Raw genomic sequence first — 25,073 nt, forward strand, 5'->3', positions numbered from 1 at the left:
ATAAATCTGAGATCCTAGCTCTCCTAGAAGCTATTTGGCTGCCAAAGAAAGTGGCCATTATTCATTGTCGGGGGCATCAGAATGAGAGTACCCCTACAGCGAAGGGAAACATGTTTGCTGATGTCACTGCTAAGGAAGCTGCCCGAAAACCAGTGGGGCCTCTCCATATTTTGCCTGTTCTGTCTGAGCGACTCTTGCCGCCCTCGCCGGTTTATTCAGAGGGAGAATTGGAACTGGAAAGGACTCTAAGAGCAACCACCGATCCGGGAGGTTGGAAAGTCCTTCCAAGTGGCAGGATCTTAGTCCCACAGCACCTGGGTCGCCGGTTAATTGAACAAATACATCAAAGTACGCACCTAGGAAGCACGAAGGTGGCAGAACTGCTTCAACGAGACTATTATATACCTAATTTGCATCAGATGACCCAACAGATTACGGCCGGATGCCTGACATGTGCGCAAGTTAATCCAGGTAAAAGATTGAACCCCCTCCCCGGAGTCCGGTTGCGAGGACAAGCCCCTGGGGAGCAATGGAAAACTGACTTCACGGAAATCAAGCCAGGCAAGTATGGATACCGCTACCTGTTGGTATTCGTGGACACTTTCTCAGGATGGGTAGAAGCATTTCCCATGAAATCAGAAGCAGCACAGGTAGTAGTAAAGAAGTTAGTAATGGAAATTGTACCTAGATTCGGCCTTCCTTTAGCCTTGGGGTCCGACAATGGCCCGGCATTCATTGCCAAAACTACTCAATTATTAGCTCAGGCATTACAAATTAAATGGAAGTTACATTGTATTTATAGACCGCAAAGTTCAGGTCAGGTAGAAAGGATGAATAGAACATTGAAGGAAATATTATGTAAGCTAAGAGCAGAGACGGGCGAAGACTGGGTGAGCCTCCTTCCTTTTGCACTATTAAGAACTAGGTGTACTCCATATGTCAGAGGTATAACACCATATGAAATAATGTTTGGCCGTCCACCCCCACTGGTTCCTAAAGTGGGAGAAGAGAAACTAGCTGAATTAAGTGACCACACTCTTCTTAAATCCCTGCAAGCCTTACAGCTGAGCACCCGGAAGATCCACAACTTAGTCAGGGCTGCACACTCTAGTCTTGCTAATTCTCCTTCTGATAAAGTTTCTCTCCAGGTACAGCCCGGTGACCTTGTTTGGATAAAAAAACTCCAGCCCGCTACTTTAGAACCAAGGTGGACTGGACCTTTACCGGTGATTCTCACCACCCCTACGGCTATAAAGATGGCAGGAAAACGCCACTGGATTCACCATACCCAGATCAAGAAGGCGACTCCAGTCCAAGAAGAACGATGGACGGCTCGGCCCACCGAAGATCCACTAAAGATAAGACTTTTAAGACATTCCTCTGGAGCATCTTGATGGGGATGGTGGCGACGAGCCCCCACCAGCCTTTAAATTACACTTGGGTGCTCACGCGCACAGTCGATGGGACAGTGATAACTCAAAATGTTACGGTCTTTTCTCCCTTGCTATATTTTGATTTATGTCAACTTTTAGGCAACACTGAGCCTGTGATGGGGTTATTACCTGAAGGGAGGTTCGGGGCCTATGGATGTGGCAATATTAACATAGAAGGAAACATGCAACGCATTAGGTATTATGGTTGCCCTACTACAGGCCCCTCGCATTGTCATGCAAATAGACAATACTGTATAAAGTGGGGCTATGAAACTATAGCTAGTTAGATAAACAATGACCCTAATATTATATTGACAAAAGAAGCTTTTAAGTGTGTTTCTTCAAATACCTGTAACCCCGTAACTATAAGTATTAAACGGGGCCAGGATCAGACTTGGGCCACAGGGAAGACCTGGGAATTTCACCTGTACGGAAGAGGGGGAAAGAAGGGGCCAGAAGTCTCATTCACTATTCAGAGATTTACCCCTGTTCGTCAATTTAATCCTATAAGCCCAAACCGTGAGACTTATTTAGGACCTGAATTACCGGCACAAGCAATCCTAGAGCCCACAACACCAGAAAAGGACTTGTTGCCAGAGCCACGCCGAAAGCCTGTGTTAAATTTGTTAAGTTCAGTGTATAAGTTTGTTAACCAAACAAAGCCTAATATAACTCGAGATTGTTGGCTCTGCCTTAATCCAGAACCTCCTTATTATGTAGGGATTGGAGCCATCCGACCCTTAGGTCAAAATAAAAATAATATAAAAAACTTGACTGCTGAAGAAATATATAAACAACATTTATGTAAATGGGGTCAAAGGCCCAAGCTGACTTTAGAAGACCTACAGGGACAAGGAACTTGTATTTACCCTGTGGGGTTCACTTTATCCCAGTCTCCCTATATGGCGTCATGTAATATTACTATTCAATTGAATAATTTGACAGATCCCGAACCTAAAACACTCTTGGTGGCCCCAAATGGCACGTGGTTTGCGTGTACTACAGGTATCACCCCTTGTGTCAGACCCTCGATAATTATACAAAAGCAGGATTTGTGTATTCTATCTCATATCGTGCCTCAAGTCTACTTTTATTCAGGAGAAGGCGGACGAGAACATCTTCAAGCTTCCATCCCTTGGCGGCTAAAACGAGCCATTCCAGTTTTGGTACCGTTATTAATTGGACTAGGCATTGCAGGTTCGGCTGCTATAAGTACTGCGGCCTTAATAACTGAAAATCAAAATTTTAAAATCCTGAGTCACCAGGTAGATTTAGATTTAAGTGACTTGGAAAAATCCATTAGTTATTTAGAACAATCAGTTGATTCACTGGCCGAAATAGTCTTGCAAAACAGAAGAGGGTTAGATTTATTATTCCTGAAACAAGGTGGATTATGTGTAGCCCTGGGAGAAACTTGCTGCTTCTATGCCAATCATTCTGGAACTATTCAGAATAGTCTTTCCCAAGTAAGAAATAGAATACGGGAAAGAGAAGAACAAATTAATGCTGAAAATAACTGGTATCAAAACTTGTTCACCTGGTCCCCATGGCTCACCACCTTGTTGTCAGCCATAGCCAGACCATTACTGTTACTTTTATTAATAATACTGATTGGTCCATGCATACTTAATTGTTTAACAAATTATATACAAAGGCACATACAAGGTATAAAATTAATGGTGTTGCGCACCCATTATCACCACATTTGTGAAAATAAACTATAATAACTATCAAAGATTTGATATCTCGCTAAAAACCAGTGGGGAATGTAATGGGTTAAGGAAAGAAAGACACCCCTGTAGGGTTAACTTGTTGAGAAACTCTAATGAATGCTATCTGCTTCTGTACTAAGCTTGCTGGTCTGGGAACCAGGGAGGTGGGGAGGATGATTGCCCTGTCATGGGTTCAACATAGGCCTAAAAGATAATCAAGATAAATGTGGTATACTTGATCAGTAGAATAGATGACCTTTTACGTCAGTGATTGCAACCTGTTTTGTGGCGCCAAGGGGTCTATGAAATCACCAGACCTCCGGGCGGTATAACCTTAAATTGTTAATGATTGTCCTGTTTTTGTTCTCTTTGTTCTTCTTATACATGTGTATAGGCACGTAGCCCTCCTCAAAAAGGGTATAAAATCCCTGTACAACTTCAAGTCAGGGCCACTCTCTGTTATTGTTTGGTGGACAGAGGTGGTCGCCGGCCGGCTAATAAAGACTCCTAATCTGGCATTAAATTCTCTTGTGATCTACTTGCGCGCTTCCACATTATAACAGAAGGAATCATCTTTGTCCACGTTCTTTGGCAAAACAGACTGGTGAGAATAATTACAGCATGGAATAATTACGGTCACAGACCCGTGGGAGGAGATAGAGGGAGGGGACCCAGCCTCACTCTGGAGTGTGAGGAGCTGAGGGCACGGTGGGCCCATGGAACATTCCAGTGCTCCTCAGGTTTCCTAGAAATATTTGCTGGCATCGACAGAGGGCGCAAATACAGAGCACTGAATGGTAAAGGAAAGGGATTTCTCATGCTGGAAATTGGTTGGAAGCGGAATAAGTCATATTTTTTGATAACTGTCTACAACATTTGTAATAGCAAAAAAAATTAAATCAGCAGTTACTGTAGTTAAATATTATACAATTGATGAATATGATGATATTGTCCAAAAAAAAAGTTAGTTTCTATTTCTTATTTTCTGTTCTCAGACCACGACTCCACGAGACCGAGGAATAATTCTTAGTGAAGCGCCTATTTTGTGCAGAGCCACAAGATGTCAGTCTAAGCTCAGTCATCGCGATGTCTCCTGGCCCTGGAAACAACTAAATTCTTTTTACCTTTTAAGCCCAAGAGGAATTTTGAGAACCTCAAGACCCCTCAGGATTAGGTCCAGAGACCACAGCAGCCGCTTGCCCCGGGAGCTCTTCCTGCCTGTTTGCAACCGTCTTCGGTGGAGACTTGACAAGATCACACAAACCTGGCTCCTTTCTGAGAAGCCACCACAGGAAAATGCAGTCCAAGCGTGGGTGTGCAGGTACCTCCGCTACAGGTCCTGCCTCTACACTATCGTTCCATCCTTTCTCCCCCTCTTCGGTTAGGCTGTGGGGCAGCTGAGCCAGCCTGCTAGCCTGGGGAGGTGTCTGTCTGGGCGTGACAGCCTGCCTTCTCTTTTCCCAGGGACCTCCAGTCTTTAGGAGCGATTCTCTTAGAGACCCCATCACTTGGCTTTAGAGATGAGAAAGCGTCTTTATTAGGAACACTTGCTTCACCAGGCTGCTACCCGCACTTCCTGTGAACCTACTTCCCTCGCTGCTTCTTTTAGAGGCCAGGAAGGGAGACCGAAGTGACCTTCAGTGTGTGTCTCCTCTTGGTCAGCCCAGGGCAGTTCCTGGACCCAGCAGTTTGCAGCTCTTTTTAGAAGGAGGGCACTTTACTCACTTTGCCCCCAGGTTTGGTTCATTGTTGCCAATATGGGGCCATGGTGAATGTCCTCAGTATCCTTTAAATATTACATTGATAACAATTACTAAAGAGAACTTAAAGTATGATTTGTGGATCAGCGTGCAGTACTAAAGAAACAAGGAAAACGGTACCATGTTTTGAGTACTTACTTTATTTCATCTAAATATCACAAGACAATAAAGTAGTTATCACCCTCACTTGATAAATGGGGAAAGTGTGAGCTCAGAAAGTATTCAGTAACTTGTTCATGGTCTTATAGGTAGTGAGCAGGACAGAAACACAGGTCTGTCTGATTCTAGAGCCCTCTACTTTTTTCTTTCTTTCTTTTTTTTTTTTTTTTTAATCCTTTTAATTCTGCTGTTTTCTATACAAAATGGTATCTGACAAGTGGGCCTGAAAACCTTTCCCAGTAACCAGTTTTAAGTAGCTATATGAACAAAAGACTCCTTGGAAGAGTATAAACCCCCTCTTCCAGGGGGCTACAACAGACTCTGAAATCACCCATCTTCATCATTTCAAGCTGCCATGTGCTTCTGGCCCTCTGGCTAGAACTGCACAGTCAGAATTGGAAATAGAGGCAACTATTAGTGGTTACAAAGACAGTGAGTGTGCAGGACAGAATTGAGCTGCATTTCTAGGTTTGGCTAGAACAAGTAATAACTTATAATTATATAAAATAAATGATCATCACTACCATCCAACTTTGTGTGATGGATGTCATGTATTTTTTTAAAGACAAACATTAGTAAACCAATGTTGCGTCTATTGCAGTCATTATCTGTGCTCTTTTCCCATCCCTACCTGCCCCCACCTGTGGCTTCATATGAAAACTGAAAATAACCAAATGTCCATCAACAAAAGTTAAATAAACAAATTTTAGAATATTCATATAATGGAACAGTACTTAATGAAAGGAACGAACTAATGATACACATGATGGCATGGTTGAATATAAAAAAAAAAAAATGTTAAGTAAATGAAGCCAGGTAGAAAAGAGTATGTGCTGTGTAATTCTATTTACTGTATTTGAAATCCAAATTCAGAGAAAGTTAATCTATGGCAATAGATATCAAACAGCAGCTGCTGGGGAAGGGTTGGGGGAGTGTGGAGAATGGCCTCAAAAGAGTATGAGGGAACTTCCTGGAGGACTGTAAATTTTCTGCTTATTATTTTGGGTGATAGTTACACATACAATTCTCAAAAACTCATCAAACTGAACATATGATGCCTGAGCATTTTATTTTATGATAATTATATACTGGCAAAAAAAAAAATCTAGATTACTGAAAATGTAGCATTCACTTGCCCCTCCTGAAAACGAAATGTAACAAATCAAAACACTCAATTCCTTATTACCGAAGGAATCTATCAAAATTAATAAAATGGGACTCCTACACCTGCGCAAGCAGGCAGCGCCGGCTGCGGGTCTCCGCGTGCACAGCCTGGGAACGGGCTGCGGGCTGTGGGGACGGGGGGTGGGATTCCGGGAGGGCCTCGGGGTCTGGGGGCGGGGGGGGGGTGTGGAGGGTGCAGGGGCGGGGCGCGAGGCGGTGCGGGACAGCCCTGGGCCGTGGCACGGCAGAACGATGAGGAGCGGGTGTCAGTGGCGCGCGGGCACCCGCTGGCGAAAGGATGCCTCCTGGTTCCGAGGGACGCGGTGGCAGGGAAAGAGAGCGTGGAACCGCAGAACGGACCCAAAGCCGGCTGCCTGCCCCTGAGTGGGTTCCCCCGGGACAGCCTCGTGGCCGGCGCGGGAGCCCTGGGCGGGCCGCAGACCCTGCTGGCCCCGGAAGAGGAGACCAAGGCCCGGACGCTGCCCACGGGGCCGGGAGAGACGACCCCGGGGACCGAGGGCACCCGGCTGCCCTGGACTGCACTCTCCACGCGGCGCTTTTTGGTGCTCCTGATCTTCAGCCTGTACTCGCTGGTGAACGCCTTTCAGTGGATCCAGTACAGCATCCTCAGCAATGTCTTCCAGGGCTTCTACGGTGTCTCCTTGCTGCAGGTCGACTGGCTGTCCATGGTGTACATGCTGGCCTACGTGGCCCTCATCTTCCCGGACACCTGGCTGCTGGACACCAGAGGCCTGCGGCTCACCGCCTTGCTGGGCTGTGGCCTCAACTGCCTAGGCAGCTGGATCGAGTGCGGCGTCATCTCATCTGGGTCACCATGCTAGGCCAGCGCCTCTGCCCCGTGGCCCAGGTGTGCGTCCCGGGCTTGCCCTCCCGCATTGCCTCAGTGTGGTTTGGGCCCAAAGAAGTGTCCACAACTTGTGCCACCGCCGTGCTGGGCTATCAGCTTGGCACTGCAATTGGCTTTTTGCTACCACCCGTTTTAGCGCCCAACACACAGAATGACACAGACATCCTGGCTTCTAATATCAGCATCATGTTTTATGGAATATAGGCAGTTTGCTACACTTTTATTTTGACAGTAATTGCTTTCAAAGAAAAACCTCAATATCCACCAACTCAGGCTCAAGCAGTTCTCCAAGACAGTCCCCCTGCAGAGTACTCCTGTAAGAAACCAATCAGAAACCTGTTTAAAAACATTCCTTTTGTCCTTCTGTTGATCAGTTATGGTATCATGACTGGAGCATTTTATTCAGTCTCAACATTATTAAACCAAATAATATTGACATTATTATGAAGGGGAAGAAGTGAATTGGAAGCATGGGGCTAATCCTGGTAGTGGCTGGAATGGTGGGCTCTATTCTCTGTGGCTTATGGCCAGAGTATACCAAAACACACAGACTACTCTGATAGTTTACATTTTGTCGTTTATGGGAATGGTTATATTCACTTTAACATTGGACCTTGGATACATTATCATCGTGTTTGTTATTGGAGGGGTCCTTTGTTTCTTCATGACTGGTTACCTCCCCTTTGGGAGGTAGTTCCGTTTTAGATAGATGGAACCATGCTTTTAATGTATGGGAAAAGGTCTATGAGGGGTCACTTTTAAGTCAAAGAACTTATGAACTGGCACAGGATCCTCTCCCTCTTGCTACTCAGGCCACAATGACCAAACAGGCCACAAGGCTCTCAAAGGTACAACTACAAGATCATGAAGCTTCTTTTTGCCTGGATCCCTGAGTGATTCTGGGGAGCAGAGTACGCACCGCATCTCCACCCACCCCAGCCAACTCATACTGGATTAGTGCTGTAAATGAGAAATGTGAAGGAGAATCTGTTACTACTGCACATTCTAGTCTGACCTTGACTTATACTGCTCTTTTATGAATCAAATTTCCATGCAGGCAAAAGTTGGTTTTGAGCTCTGTGTAATGTTCCACAGGACCATTCATCTATCCCAGCATGAACAATATGTTACCTCAACGAGTATAAAGTGATAAGTTTTTTACTGTCAGTAGGGAAAATCCCTGTACCTTCATCTATCTTAAGGAGTGTTTTGTCTATTTTTATTTTTTATTCTTTTATATATTTTTAGAATCATCTTCTCAAGTTCTGTGCCTGAAAAACTTCATTGAGATTTTGCTTATAATTACATTAAATATATGATCACTTTGGTAAGAATTTATATCTTTGCTCTACTGAATCTTTCATTAAAAATATTGTATTTCTCTGTACTATATTTAGGTTTTAAAAATGTTTTTCAATATATTTTATAATTTTTTCATAAAAGATTTATACCTCCTTTATTATATTAACCCCTAAATACTTCATATTTTCATGAAGTATTATTTTCTAAATAGTACCTGTTAAAAATTATTTCATACAATTGATCACTACTGGTTTATGAATGTTCCATTAATTTTACATTTTGATATGTAGCCAGACATCTTATTAATTTTATTATTACTTCAAATATTTAACTAAAATTTCTTTCAGATATTTCACATAGACAATCATAGCATCTGTGAATAATGACAATATTTTTTTATCCTTTCAAATATTTGTGTTACTTTATGGATCCTGCCAGGATCGTTAGTATAATCTTGAGAAGAAATAATAAATAGCAGACATCTTTTCTTGTTCTAAAATCTTACAGAAAATGCTTTCAACCTATCATCATTAAGTATTATGCTTGCTGTTTACTTTTGTAGGGGCCCTTTATCAGATTAAGAAAGTTTCCTTCCATTGCTAGTTTGCTGAGAGGTTGTGTTTGTTTTGTGTTGTGTTTTCATTTAGTGGATGTTAAATTTTGTCAGACAATTTTTCTGTGTATATTGAAATGATTAGATATTTTTTCCTTTAATCTGCTAATGGAATGAATTAGATTGATGAGTTCTCTAATACCAAACTAAGATAGACAAATCTGGCAATGATAAATGTTATAATTTTTATATTAATATGTTGCTGGATTTGGTTTGTTAATAGTTAGTTGAAGGGTTTTGTATCTATCTTAGTAAGTAAGATGGCCCTGTAATGTTCTTTTCTTATGTTTTTGTCAAGATTTGGTATTATCAAGGCTACTACAATTTCTTCCATGGGTAAGATAGCATTTCTTCTTTGTCTATTGTCTGGAATAGACTGTATAATACTGGAACTGTTTTTCCTAGGAAAGTCTAATAGAACTCATTGAAAATTTGGGCTGGTGCTTTTTGTGTGAGAAGTTTTTTAACTCCAAATGTAAATCTTTTGAAGTTTCTAGTTATATTCAGGTTTTCCCTTGGTCATGGGTCAGTTTGGATTACTTGCACTTTCTTGGAAATTATCAATTTCAGCTAAGTTTTCAAATTAATTGACATATATTATTTTATATTCCATGCCTGACCATTTTTCTGCTATCTGCTGGTTTTCATTTAGTGGTATCTCCTTTCCTTGTGAATTGTGAATTTTTTTAACTGTGAGCCACTCATTTTTATTTGAAATTTTACCTGTGGGAATTTTTCAATGTGAGTTTGAATTGGAGTTTTTACAAAAGGATATACATTTTCATCTGCCAGGTGCCTAAGGGCATTACCAAATTGCTACCACTTAAATGATCTGATTGAAATTTTCTAGACTGCAAAGGCCATGTAAATAGGTACTAAAACCCACATGAGAGCTGGTTTATGATTACACATTTTTAGAAGAGATTTTTTTTTCCCCTCCATTCAGCACTAAGGAAAAAAAAAAAAAACCCACAAGTTTTATTGATGTTCTCTGCTGCACAGTGAAGTTTCTTTCGGGTTCACTTTACCTCCTGGAGCATAGACCTTCCTTAAGGATCTGAGCATTGTGCAATTTCATAACAGAGGTGCACTTTGGGTGGACCAAAGACTTACCTCCCATGCCCCATTTCCCACAAAGCCAGGCAGGAGCTCAAGTTCCCTCAAGCTTCTTAGAACCCCTTAGGAGAGCTCCAGCAGCAGCATTTACCAGAATTACAGGGTTCCTGCTTTCACTTCAGTTTGGAGGCTGCAGATTTGGCTTAAAAAAAAAAAAAAATACCAGCTCAATGGGGCACTTAAATAATTTTTTTAAATATTCCATCCAAAAAAAAAAAAAAAAAAAAGAAATGAGATTGGTGGGACTGAGGAATGAGCTACTTAATTTTAATCAATTTAAATTTAAACTTAAATATCCACATGTAGCTAGTGGCTGCCATCTAGGACAGCACAGATATAGATAGTTTCCTGGAATAAAAGGAAGAGGAAGAAGCCAGGCACTTGTAAATCCTAAGGCAACAGTGAGTAGAAGGGACTTGAAAATCCTGAAAAGTGGACTCAGAACATGAACATGGATTAGATCTCTCCTATGTCTAAAGAAAACGCTGGCTGAAATCAAGTGTAACTTGAGGGATGTTAAGTACTATGTGCATTTCATCAAGAACTTTGAGGAGTGGGGCTGTCATACCAGCCTAACTCTTTAATAAAATGGCACCTTTAATTAAAAAGAAAAAAAACATTCCACCCAACCTTTCATTGTTGTACTCTAATCCAGCAAATTGTCCAACCCACTTCTTTAAATCATTATCAAATAGATCAGCACTGCCAAACAGAACTTTCTGTGATCATAAAATATTCCTCATCTGCACTGACCAATATGGAAATCACCAGCCATACATGGCTATTGAGCACTTGAAATGTGATTTGTGATTTTTAAAAGTGCACTTTTATTTTCACTTAATTTTAACTGGTTAATGCATTTAACCAATTTAATTGAAATTTAAATAGCTACTTGTGTCTGGTGGCTACCTTATAGGACAGCATAGAAATAGACTTTCATTTACCCCTAGATGGTACTGATGCATAAGTGCTCTTATGAGGTATAACTATTAGAATTCCATATAAATGAGAAGAGATTCTAGCTACGTGATTCAAAATGCCATAGTCAAAGGAAAAAAAATAGGATAAAAGGAAGTCTAAAAGAGAGCCAGTCTTCCTCCTGAATATGCTAAGCCTCAGACCTCACATTCTTTTTCTTTTCTGTAAAATAATTTCTGGATATGTGGCATCTACCTGGACACATCACAACAAAGAAATTAGCTCAGGTTGTATGATTGCATAAGCCAAAAACAGAAACAGAGCACAGGAAATGGCAGGAGGTGCTCCCCAAAAGGCTTCATTAGGATAAATCTTATCTCGGCTGCAGTGGCCTTGCCTCCCAGCACTAATGAGACAGCTATGACTCAGACTGAATTCTTGAATTCGTGCCAAAACCCATTCATACTCACAGCCGGGCTCTAGCCTCTTGTTGTTATTATTTGTGGCATTGAATCTTTCCTCAGAACTTTAGGGAATCAGCCATTTGGCCCTAGGCCTGTTAGGTAAACAGTGAGGGATTCTGGGCCTCCTAGGGACAAAAGTGGGTGCTGTTGCTTTGGTGCAATTATCCCACCTGGGAAGAAGGCCCCATCTTGGTCCTGCCCCACCCTAATCTCCCAAGCGACTGCCATACCTGGGGAGGAGGGAATGCCCTAGGAATCTGCCAATCATAACTTAGTGGGCCAGCTGTAAAAGAATGCGGAGGACTCTCTAGCCCATGGGCCAAGCAGCATAGGTACCATAGAGTCTGGAAATTGACCTAGAACAACTCACATGCGCAGTACTGCAACTCCCAACTGTCCAGTCAAAGTGGTTCCATGGTGACATCTGAGCCATTCGGGAGGTCCCAATCTGAGCACTATAAAACAAGACTCAGACCATAACCAAGTCCCTTTTTTTGTGCCCTTGCTTTTGCTCTCCCTTTCCTGCAACGGTGGATCCAGTCATCACCTGTGGCATATGTATCACGCTCTGTAAACCTATATCTTGCTCTTCTTCTATAATCCTATCTTTCTCTCCTTAATAAACCTCAGTTTTGTGCTTGACTTACTTTGGTGTGGCTGGTCATTCTTCAGCCATGAGCGCCCTAAGAACTGACATTCTCAGACCGAAACCTGACAGGGCTACCCATAGAGGGTCCTCTCCCAAAGCTGTTGCTATTAAACACACAAAATGTATATTTCCTTTAGGAATATGGATGAGTATTTACATCAGCATTACTTTTGCAGACAGTAGGCATGGCTCTGTGAAAAGAGCATTGCACTTCGGTTCTTACCCCAGCTCTACCATTAGCCAGTTGCTTGTGCAAGTCACACCACTGTCCTGGTTGTCAGTTTCCCCAACTGCAAAAAGAGAGTGTTCAACCCCATCAAAATTGAGATTCCTTCCTGCAATCTAAATGAAAAAAGATTGAGTTTCTCAGAACTGGCACATATAAACAGGTAGGAAATGGGACAGATTAAGGTTTCTGTTTCTATGCTGATGGGTCTTCATAATAGGTCAATCCCAGTAGAAGGAAAACTGACCACGAACTAGTAACTGGGGACTTGATGATGAAAGTGGCACTAACTAGAGACTTTGGGGACACAGTATTGCATCCAGATTACACAATTTGTCACGGTGTATCACAAGAGCTTCCTCATTGACATGGAGAGAAACGCAGCACTAACCTGGCAGTCCTGATGGGGATTCAACAGGTCCAGAGATCCTCCTCTTTTTGCACTATCTGGAGTTTTTCAACCTGGCTGTAATGGATGGCAATTTCGAGCCCTCAGTGTCACCATAGGTATTTTCCTTCCATACCAATCATTAATACTCCTGCTTCTCTTTGGTCCTCTGCAGTCCATCTTCCATGACCTGCTTTGTAGTTTATGGAAGATTAAGCACACCTGGTTTCCAAGAGTGTTTCTGAGTCATTTCTTGGGGTTTGTGTCTTTTTTTTTAAAGACAATATTTTATTTCCCGTCAACATCGATATCACTTCCATAAATGGAAATGTCTTCCGTCTACAGAGTATCTGAAAAGTTGGACATCATAGAATGAACTTACTTTAAAATAACATGTCAGTCATATTTTCAAATGGTAGGAACTAAATTAAAAACTATGAATTGAATTGTTAGTTGAGAAAAAAGTATAATAAATATACTACAGAGTGTCCAAAAGTCTGGAAATATAGGCAAAATCATATGTACTGTGTGTTATATAGATGGGGAAATTGAGCCTCAGAATAGCTAAGCGCTCAGAGTTCATAAATACTAGATCAGATCTCACATATAATCCCATGTTGGTCTACCACCAAAGCTATGTAGTTTGTCCCACATTAAGTATTAATACAAGCATCTCAAATCAGAACCAGCTCCCTAACACATTTATATAATTTTTCTCATTGGGAGAGTCTAAGTAACAGCCCAAAACATTAACCAACCCACCTTAAAGGTAATTGGATGAAGTGGTCTAAATGCCTTTTTAAAAATAATTCTTATTGTTTATTTTGAGGCTTTACAACATGATGTTATGGAATATATGTGGATAGCAAAATGGTTATTTAGTGAGGCAAACTGCCTTATCTATCATCTCACATAGTTACTTTATTTGTGATGAGTAGTTAAAATCTACTTACTTAACAAAAGTCCCTAATACAATACAACTTCATTAAGTTTAGTTTTCATGTCGTACATTAGATCTCTAAACTTGTTCATCCAACAAAGATGCTTTCAATGTATGACGATAGAATTAAAGTAAGCTTTCGCCACTTCGGAGCATTAAAAAAAATCTTTTCCTTATTTTTTCTAATGAATTTCCTGAAAATATTTGTATGCCTTTCAAAGAAAACCTTTTTTTTTTTCCTATCCCAAAGCCAATTCTGTGTGTATTGAACTTGATTTTATTTCTAGTCACAGGGTGCTGGTCATGTCTAACTTTATACAATGCATAACACAGTACCTTGAGCAGCTGTGATGACATAGACTTAAAGAATCATGAAATGTTTGGGCTGAACAGGACCTTATTATAGGCCACTCCAGCCTCCCCACTTCATAGATTCGATTAGATAGATTAGTAGAAGCCCATTTATTCATTCAACACACACCTGCTGTGTGGCCTCAAGTGGGTGAGAACAAGATGAATCAGCTCAGAGAAGTCAAATGACAGCCCAAGAACACTCATGGCCGCATGCCAGATCCAGAATATGGTAGTTGGGGCAATGTTGATGAGAACGCTTGGGATTTAAATGTTAAAGGACACATCTGACATGACTTACAAAAGTGTTGATGGCAAGAGGTTCCGTGAATACAAACTCAGTGAGTATCAAAGGAAGGAAGTCAGGGGGGATGTTTTTAAATATTAAGATCTGAGGACTTCAAAGAAATATTTCCAAGCTTATATAGCAATGCCACTTAGGTTGGAGGAACATGACTTGCTGGAAGAGTCGAGCATTTAACAGAGTATTATCTAGAAATGGGCAGGCTGTGGGTGGTTTGGCGTCCCAAAGGTAAAAGGTGGAGTGCATGAGGCTCTCCAGACTTAAGACATCAAAAAGTCATTTCTGCCCAGGGTAGAACCAGTTTCTCTGGACTCATATCTTTCTCTCCTCCGCTCTGCTCTGCAAGTGAAATCTAAGGGCACGGTTACCTAAACAGATACTGAATTTCAAATGCAATCAGCCATCCTTGGTGAGTCCAGCAGGTTAAGGGGGAACATGAAACTCTCTTCTACAACACCTACTGACAAGGCAGCAAACCCGCAGGTAAGAACACGGAACACTGAAGCACATGATGAAAACTCTCGCATTTGTTCTAGAAATGACTGAGGGAGGCACCATGGGCTTCAGGCACCACAGGCTCCCAGGACATCACTGATTAGCCCAAGGGACCCTTGGCTTCCGGGCACATCCAATTTACTCTTCAACAAAGATATGGTCACACTGAGCCTAAGAAGCTGTTGTTTATGCCTCCAAAGTCCCCTCATCATTACGTCTATGGGGTGAGGACTGTCCCTTGGCAGCTCTTCCTTTGGATTAGTTATGATCTCAAGAAGGCTGCCTTTAGCGCTGGAATGCTTCCACTGAGAATCTAGTGGAATAGATGGGTCCCATTTGTGTCTAAACTATGTTTGTTCTAAGGACTGAAGCATATCTGGACAGGTTTGGAGGGCTTGTGAGGTGGCACCTGTAAGGTAGATTTAAAGGGGATCTGGGAAAGTCCAAGCCACAACTTTGACTCAAGGATAATGGAACAGTGTTCCAAGTAGGGGCAGAACAACAGAGGGCACTTCTGTGTAGCCCCTGAGTATGTTTAAAGCCTAAGAGTAGATACAGACTCTCTTAAAAGATCAAGCAAAAAAGTAAAATCATGTCACGATACTACCCAGGGGACTTGAATAGAGCAAGTCTCTTAGCCAACAGCGTCAGAGACAGTAGACCCAGGAATTGGCACCCTCAGCACAAATGGCAGTGGCCTGGATGTTACAGATCAGCTGCCACCATGAGCACTTTGTCAGGCACTGTCCCCAGAGCAGTAGTGCCCAAGCCCTAGGATAGGTGGGGATTGATTAGCATGAGGAACCAAAGCATTGGGAAAGAAATGAGGAGTTTTGGGCTTCAGACGAGCCCTTCCCCAAGACAATAGAATTTATTTGCTGAATGTATATGAGAAATCTCTGGGGGCATCCAGAAAAGATTCAGGAGGAATTTGAGAGAAGCATGGTTGGGGTGGAGCCAGAAAAGTACTGTGAGATGACTCTTGTCACGAGCTTTATTGATTTATTCCTATGCTAGTGCAACCTCTAAAATACAGGTGAGATAAGAAAAACTTGTACTTTTTCTTAAAAAAATTTCATACAACGTATTTGTGGAATTCAACAGCTTGATAAATTATAAACTATGGTTTCCACCTTTCTAGTCTTCTTTTGGCCCTTCCAGCATCTTCTCTGTGTACTGCCCTGTGGATTTCCTCACACAAAGTACTAGTCAAGATGAGAACAATAATCTCTTTGAGTGGAGCAATGTCAGTGGATTCTGAAAATATTGTACTGCAATTTCTGCTACACCGCATCATCACCAAAGAGGTTCTAGAAGACATATAATTTATTCTGCCTGTCACTGCTCAAAATATATCTGCTGCCCTTTGAATATTTTACTTTAAAAAGTCACCTCTATGAATATACATTATAAATATGCATTTACTACATCCCTGATGAGGGTTAGCCTTTATGTGGGTATAAATGTGTGCATGTTTGGGGGAATATGTGCCACATTTGTATATCTATTTATTTTGTTCCATGGTTTATTCGGGCGGTTTCCAACACAAACTATAAACAGGCAGTACATATGAAGAAAAAACAGGGGAGTTTAGGTGTGGGATGCCACACCTTCTGGCTTCAATTCAGGACATGGACGAAGTTACCAAACTAGGGAGACTCTGGGCCTCTAATTAGTGTTCAGAAGTATCATCCCTGCCCCCTATAGAGGGGAGATTGAAGCTTGTACTCCTAGATAAAACTGTGTGTGCACCTTTATTTATGGGGTGGGATTCCGGGCAAGTAGCTTAACCTCTCTAGGCTCAATTTACGGATTCTAAAATAAGAACGAAAATATCTGCCTTTTTCTCCCTCATAGGATTATTATAAGATGTCATTATAATATTACGATGCAGAAATATTTCTTCTATTACAATTACCTTTGTTTGTTTTTTTAAAAAAAATATTAGTTAAACGTTAAATGAGCTTCTTTAAAATTACTCGCTCTCACAAACTAAAATATTGTAGTGCTGAATTCCAAAGTAATTTATAAACAATCTTTAGGAACAAAGCCTTCTAATAGCTAAGGGTAGCCTGCGTGGGATATTTTGCATGGTTGGGAGGAAGGGCTGTAGGTCATATGTTCCCTAAGACCCAAAGCAGCAGCTCCTGTTTTTCTGTAATCCAGGCCCGTTTTGATTCAGTGTAACATACACCATACGTCCTTGCTCTATGGTTTGGAGGACAAAGAGGTGAAAGTCATGCCAGAGCTTTCTCACTTGAGTAGTAAACACTGAAAAGGAAATGTAGATGGAAAATTAAAAAAGGTTAACCAACTCATGCACTTAAAACTTTGTTAAGAGGGTGAATTTCATGTTTTATGGTTTTTGCCACAATAAAAAAAAAAAAATAACTGAGTTTGTGTCCATAGGTACTGATTTCTCCAGCCCATCAAAGATGCTCCATCACCCACCTTGGCTGACTACAAGAGATCCTTAGGTGATCTTTTGGCAAGAGGAACATATGACTCTTAGCATCTTTACCTGTGATAAACCTCAAGAGTCAGACATCTAATTTCCATGTATCTAAGAAGTATTTCCTCTGTTCTCTTTATGGCTCCAATGCTGTTCTTGTTGGAGAACCAAGAACTCTTATCTCACCTGCCATCGTGATGCAGGCGTTGCTAAGGAGGAGACTGATGGGAGCCCAGCCCTTTCCATGGAGCAAGTTGGGCCAGTGTGAACAGGGTTAACAATCAGGGAATGCCAGCAGCCACTCTTGGGTACTGGTTCAAGTTTCTGCCCCACCCCATGGGAAGTAAACAGAGGAAGGGGTGGGAGCATTTTACTAACTGAAAGTGAGGCTCAGGCATTTGTAAATGTCAGAAATCAAGAGAAGGTTCTTACATTTAGGAAAATACTATATTTAACAAAAAAATTAAGGGTGCCATATAATTCTGCTTTTTTAAAAAAAATCGAACAAAAATAGTCCTCATATGTACCAAAAAATGAGCATTCTATAACAATAAATATTCTTAATTTGTTTTACATTTATTTCAAAAGTGTTTAGATTCTTCATGAAACTAGAAAAGTGGAATCACGTGTAGACTCTTATATGCATGCCATTTGGTATTAGATGAAATAGCCTCATTAGCACTAATTCTATACTTAGCAGTTATGTCAGAGAATTTTTTGTTCAGTATTCAATTATAACTGCTTTAGGAAAATCATTGACTTCTTAGAATTTATAACTTTTTTTTTTTTTTTTTTTTGAGACAGAGTCTCACTCTGTTGCCCAGGCTAGAGTGAGTGCCGTGGCGTCAGTCTAGCTCACAGCAACCTCAAACTCCTGGGCTTAAGCAATCCTACTGCCTCAGCCTCCCGAGTAGCTGGGACTACAGGCATGCGCCACCATGCCCGGCTAATTTTTTGTATATATATATTTTAGTTGTCCATATAATTTCTTTCTATTTTTAGTAGAGACGGGGTCTCACTCTTGCTCAGGCTGGTCTCGAACTCCTGACCTCGAGCGATCCACCCGCCTCGGCCTCCCAGAGTGCTAGGATTACAGGCGTGAGCCACTGCGCCCGGCCAGAAGTTATAACTTTTTAAAATTAAATTTCTTTTCAGAAATTACACACCTACTCAAACTCACTGATGCAAAGGTATACCAAGAAAAAGTTAATATTTATTCCCCTTGTTTCCTAGGTAACCAGAGAATCATTTCACATATTTCTCCACAACTCTGCAAATATGTGTGATGTTTTGTAATATTTTTACAGAATGAGTTTGTATTATTCACATTACCCTTTAACTTTTTCTTCTCACTTAGCAATCATTCATGAACATTCCTCCAAGTCAGTCTTGGAGCTCTGAAGTCGTTTCTTATCATACCTGAAAAATGTTTCATTCTATGGTTGTACCACAGTTTGTCTAATTGCTGCACAGATGATAGACATTCGGGCTATGTCCAGGTATTTTTTGTTTGTTTGTTTGCTTTTTTGTGGCTGTTTAGGTTTTCTACTACAAACAATGCTATGACAACTTGGTGAATTTGATACAAATACCTTTGAGTCCTGGTGCTGTTACTAACATGGGATAGATTCCCCAAAACAAGCTTGTTGGGTCAAACGGCACATGCATTTTTATTTTACCAGTTATTTTTTGTTTGTTTTCCAAATGCTGCAGCAGTTTATTCACTCACCTTCAATGAAGGAATGTACCTTTTTCCTTGAGTCATTGCCAATATTGGATGTTGCTGTACTTAACATTTTTGTCATTCTCATAGTTGTTGGTTGACTTTTAGATTTTAAAAAAAGGCTTTGCAATCCTCATTGCTTTGTAATCTAAAAGTCCCTGCTATAGTATTATAAAATATTATTTACTTTGTTATTTTATTTTCACAGATACATAATAGATGTACCTATTTCCAGGGTACATGTGATATTTTGATATATTTGCATAATGTGTAAAGATCGAATTAGGATAATTGGGATATCAATCATCTTAAATACTTACATTTTCTTTATGCTAAGAACATTTGCATTATTCTTTTCTGGCCATTTTAAAATGTGCAATAGATTATTGTTAAAGATTCTTTGTTTTAAATATGAAAGTTTGCATATCCTTATTTTTCCCATCAGATTTTTATTACACTAACACTTTTATAACAGAATAGATATAAAAAGCAACCACTATCCCTTCATAAATATTTTCCAGATCTTGCCCCTATGCATTTGTGTGCCACTAAGAGGAGGGAGGTCCCTGGAAATAGGAAACAGCTGAGAAGGAGTTTAGGCGAATGGGCCATAGGCAGACATATAGGGATCTCTTATTCCTAGCCCGAGAGGGAGGGGGCAGAATGATCCCTTGCCTTCCCACGTGGAAGAGGAAAAGCAGAGAGAAAGCTACTAGAGCTGAAAGGGGAAAGAGGAAACAATGAGAAGATGCTTAGCAGCAAATCTCAATAACCATAGACATTGTCATTCTTCAAGCCTGCTGTTCCCAGAGCAGCCTGATTTCATGACCCTCCCTGTAACTAGACCAATGAACAGAGATTATCTCAACCACCTGGTGAAATGTGGGTGGGGGGGGGGTCTTCAAAATTAAAATTAAGTTTGAAGGCAAAATTATATTTTTTGCATACAAGTTGTGGGCTGATTTACACGTGTTACATTTAAGATTGCTGTGGCTAGAGAGATTCAGCACCCCCAGCAGACCCAATGCCTGTCACCTCTTAGGATCCGCACTGCTGAACCTCTCTTATTGTCAATATCGGAAGAGCTTAGTCACATGCCCTTGGAATCTTAGAAAATTTATTCTTCCCGAGACCCCAGAATCACCTCAAGATTTAACTCTAGGGTCAGGCCACCCTAGGATGGGTTCACCCTTCAAGTGTCTGGGGACCACTTGGACTTTTGAAACCAGGGCATGACCAACAGGAGTATAAAAAGATCCAGTCACTTTTAGGAGTCCAGATAGATTGCCAAGTACATTGAGAGACAAACTGCATAAATGTCTACCACAGAGTCTATGCATTCAAGATGTGTGGAAACAAATTTTAAGAAACAGGACTAAAAGCACTTTATGAATATTTTTTTTAGAGCCTCTAATTTTTACTTACATTGCTACCTTACTATGGCTGCTACTATAATCCCATGAACAAGAAAAGGTTACCCTGAGTCAAGCTATGAGCCATCTATAGCTAAGACTGCTAATGGCCACCAAAACCCACATTCTCTTCTTTCCCAGACTCAGGGCTAGACCACATTTCCCAGCCTCCCTTATGGTAAATGTGGCCACATGACTGAGTTGCAGCCAATGGGATTGGTATGAAGCAAAATGTTCCACTTCCTGACCTGTCTCATAACCATCCCACAGGCCATCTCTCCTTTGGTAAAGGAAAGGGTGATGACCACAGTGGCCTTGGAAGCTATGATCTAAGAATGGCAGCACTTGGGTCACAGCAGTGTGGACATTGAACTTTAATTGAGTAGTGTGGTCCCTGCCAATGCCCAGGCCACTTTCTGGTTTCTTGGGTAGAAGTACTAGAAGTATCAGGGATATTGGGGCCACAGTCCCTTCTGTTGAGCCTTCTAAATGGAAGAACTTACATCAGTCAGACTTGTAGCTTCTTGTCATTGAACCTTTCCTCCTAGCTCCATGAATGTCATTTCATCATTAGTAACAATATTCCTGATTGAAGACAAAAGAGAGATGCTAAAATTTTGTACCATATGCCTTCTCTTTTATAGGTGGAAATAAACAAGATTCAGGTTAATTTGCCTAATCCTAGCAAAGCCAATTATCCACACCACCCAGCCTCCGTGAATGACTGACATATATTACTGAAATGAAAATTCAGGATGTTTCATTAGACAAAGAACATCCAAGCTGCTATCTTTGTACAAGCCAACTGGCTTTTCCCCCCATCTTCTTTATTTGATACATTTCCTGTGTTTGGTACATTTCCTGTGGTGAAACTAAGTATGAAGCATCAGGAACTGTGTGTGCCTGGGCGTGGAGGAGAATGCGTTTTAACCATGGCATAAATACCTAACTGTACATGACTCGTACAGGAATGTGACAAGAGCAATGAGAAGTAGGAAAGAGGCTACTCTGAAGTCTGATTATTCTTGGGTTCATTCTTGTCACATATTTTTTGTGTGGCATCAGCAGCAAGAGCTCGGGGCACAACGGGCAGACTCTCTAAGGCTGCGCTACTATTGTACCACATGGTGACTACACTTAATAACAATGTATCATATACTTGAAAATTACTAAAAGAGAGGTTTTTAAATGTTCTTGACACCAAAAAAAAAAAAAAAAAGAAAAGAAAAGAAAACTATGGTGAGGTGATGCATATGTTAATTAGCTTGACATCCCACCATGTACAGTATATCAAAACTCATCACGTTGAACACCATAAATATATACAACTTTTATTTTTCAATTTAAATTGATTCATTAATTAAAATTTTAAAGGGAATTTACACTGTAATTGAGGTTATTCTGAGATTATTCTGGATTATCCAGATGGTCACAATCTATCATATAATTTCATAAAAGCAGAGAACAATTCCTGGATATAGTCAGGCAGAGATGTATGACTAAGGAAATATCACAGAGATATAGCATTGTTAGCTTTGACAATGGAGGAAGAGGGCATTAACTAAGGAATTTGGGTGGCCTCTAGAAGCTGGAAAAGCCAAGCAAAGAGATTCTTTTCTAGAGACCCCAGAAAAGAACACAGGCCTGCTGACACCTTGATTTTAGCTTAATGAGATCCATGTCAGATTCCTGAACTACAGAATCTACAATGATAAATTTGTGTTGTTTTAGCAACTAAGTCCATGATAATTTGTTACAGTAGCAATAGGAGATGAATCAAAGTGCTGAGCATTTCATTTTCATTTATCATTTCTTGCTAGCTAGAAACATAAAAGGATTCTATCAAAGTATTAAGGAGAATTATAAGCCAGTTTTATTTTTTCTGCAGATAAAGCACATTCTAAAAGTCTTTTTAGAGCCTGTTCCTCATTCAAAATATGTAGTGCTTTTATGATATTATAACTCAAAGTTAGTAACTTTCCTTCTCCAACTATGACTGTAGACACCCTCTTCTTATATATATCCCAAAAATATTTCCTATGGAGGACACAAGAGTACATATTTCCTGACTCTCTCTGGAATTTGTTGAGGTTTTACTCAATGAATATGTTGAGTTTTTCTACGTGATGTATCTCTTAATCTTCTGATCATTCAAAAGATCCAACTGGATCTCTGATTAACAGTCTGATGGACTAATGGGGACTTGGTTGTCCTAGTTTAGGTTCCTGCAAACAGACTCTAAGACAAGGATTTGGGTGCAAGTAGTTTATTATGAAGTGTTTTTAGGAAGAGTGGATACGTAAAATGAGAAAGAGAGAAAAGCTAATAATAGGTGTCTTCATAAGAGGTTGCTGCTGAGGGCCACAATTCCATTGGGAACTCTTGAGAGATTAGACCTCAGAATTGTACCATAAATAAGAAAAGACATGGGTGGGGGGGGTTGTTTATCCAACAGCTTCCATTGAGGGATGCTCTCGGGGATGTAAACTCCCCGGCACACCTGGCCCACACTGCACATAGGACACTGCATGCTCAGAGAACCCGCTAAAACATAGCTAGATACAGAAAGCAGCTAACACATCAGGGAACTCAGGGACCTTCCAGCTAAGCCAAGAGGGTACGAATGTACTTAGTCCGCTACAGTGGGTACCATCTATTTCAGGGTAAAGGTAAGTGATGTCAAATATGTACTATACATGACTTTTCCAATCACAATAGTGCACAAAACCCAAAGGTATGAAAACTAAAATTAACTTGATCTTGATTAAAGTGATAATTTCTACATGATATCACACAATTGACACGGTCATTTTCTGGGTTTTCTCAGACAATTTCAACGACTTCTTGGTCAACTCAGATTTAATAGTTGGTCGCATGTAGCTAGCCTTCTTTGTGTCATTGTGTCATTGTGTTTATAACCTACTGATGAGAAAAATCTTTGGAGCTGAATTGTCTCTACTAGGAGAATTTTTCCAGACTGAATTCTTCAGGAAATGTAAGTACTTCCATGTAGACCTGTCAGTAGATATTGAGATGTCATGAGGTTTTTTTGTACCTATTTAACAGATTGCACAATTTTAATAGATCAGAAATGCAAAATAAAATATTTATATTGATTACTTGGTCAATTCAATGAAATCTCACAAAGCATAGCAGTTCCTATTATTTCTTTTCTTGGTGGTTGATGGTTCTCAAGTCAACAGCTGAAGGAGAGGTGTTACAGTGTTAATGAAAGGGGACTCATGCTAGACCCAGAGAATTCTTGAGTTCCTGACCTACTTCTGCCACATATGATTCTTGTGGCTTTGGAAAAGTCACTTAACCTGTTGTAACTTTAGTTTTGACATCAGCATCACCCTCCATAACATAGGTAAAAATTGGGACACTGAGAATGAATTTCTACACACTGTACAATTCTGACCATTTGTTTTGCTCATATCTTCCCTTTCCTGACAACTTTCTATCTCCAAGTGTTCCAAGAGCTTTTTCAGAACATATCCTCAAGCCCCTGAACATCCCTGTCTTGCCTATTCCTACCCTGCTATCTCCCTTTGTGTCTGCTCCATCAAAAGAGGAGCTGAGAAATGAGCTGGAATGTGGGGAAAAACATCACTTCAGAGAACACCCAGGGCCATTGCTAAGTAATTTTATCTTTTCCTTTAATGAATTAGTGGACAGATGTATTTTTACCTTCAATAATGAGGTATCTTGAGCAGAAGATATGCAGGTTCTGCTCTTAGTTCTATGCGGGTGGAGACTATATTTTGTTCATTCTTATAATCAAAGCTTTAGAAACTAAACTAACACATAGTAGTTATTCAAACATTTGTTGAGTTTACCAGTTAATCTGAAATGTATTTAGTTATTCAGAGACACCAAATTTTGCTCAATATTTAGCCTGTGTTGTAGTGTTGATACAATCCTTAAACCTAAAGCTACCACTCACTCAAACAGAACTCCACACTTATTTTTACTGGAGATATGAAGCAATGAGCCATTGCTGACTATACACACCAGCAGTGCCTATGCCAGATGGTTGGTGCATTATGATGATTTTGGTGCATTATGATGATTTTGAGCACACAATAACAATGCACATATCCCAATATGGCAAATAAAGTAGAAAAGCTTCAAGAGTGAGAGCACGCAGTAGATATTTCCTGAAGGTCTATGTGTGATTATTTAACCTCAGCGATGGGGATTAGGGAGAAAAAAAAGAAGTGAAGCAGAGTTCAACTGTGTTTTGAGATGCTTTCTCTAGGCATGGCTTTTGCTCCCTTTTAAAAAGAAAATACACAAGAAGAAAAAGAGGATAAGGAGTAAAGATGAGAGGAAAGAGAAAAGGAGAAATGTGAAAAGAGGAAATGGAAGAAGAAGGAAGAAGAAAAGAAAAGGAGAAAGAGACAAAATATCTAATGTTCAGAATTTACTTAGTTTTATCTCAAAATCCTTATTCCCAAAATGGCTTTGTATGGGGGCAATAGAGCTTAAACAAAATAACATGGTGTCTTCAACTTGTCTTTCTAAGCAACATGTGGCATTCAGGCCAATAGTAATCCTTGCTCTCTCCTGCCTCTTCCTCTCTCCATTCCATAAGTCTTAGAAGGAAATAAATCTACACAGG

At 40.5% G+C, this 25,073-nt stretch overlaps 1 pseudogene; it reads left to right on the top strand.

Moving 5' to 3' along the window:
* Positions 1-2,335: 2,335 nt before the first annotated feature.
* Positions 2,336-7,790, top strand: LOC138400724 (heme transporter FLVCR1 pseudogene; annotated as a pseudogene).
* Positions 7,791-25,073: the final 17,283 nt, after the last annotated feature.

The sequence above is a fragment of the Eulemur rufifrons genome, chromosome 20 (genome assembly GCF_041146395.1).
Source record: "Eulemur rufifrons isolate Redbay chromosome 20, OSU_ERuf_1, whole genome shotgun sequence".
Classification (NCBI taxonomy): domain Eukaryota; kingdom Metazoa; phylum Chordata; class Mammalia; order Primates; family Lemuridae; genus Eulemur; species Eulemur rufifrons.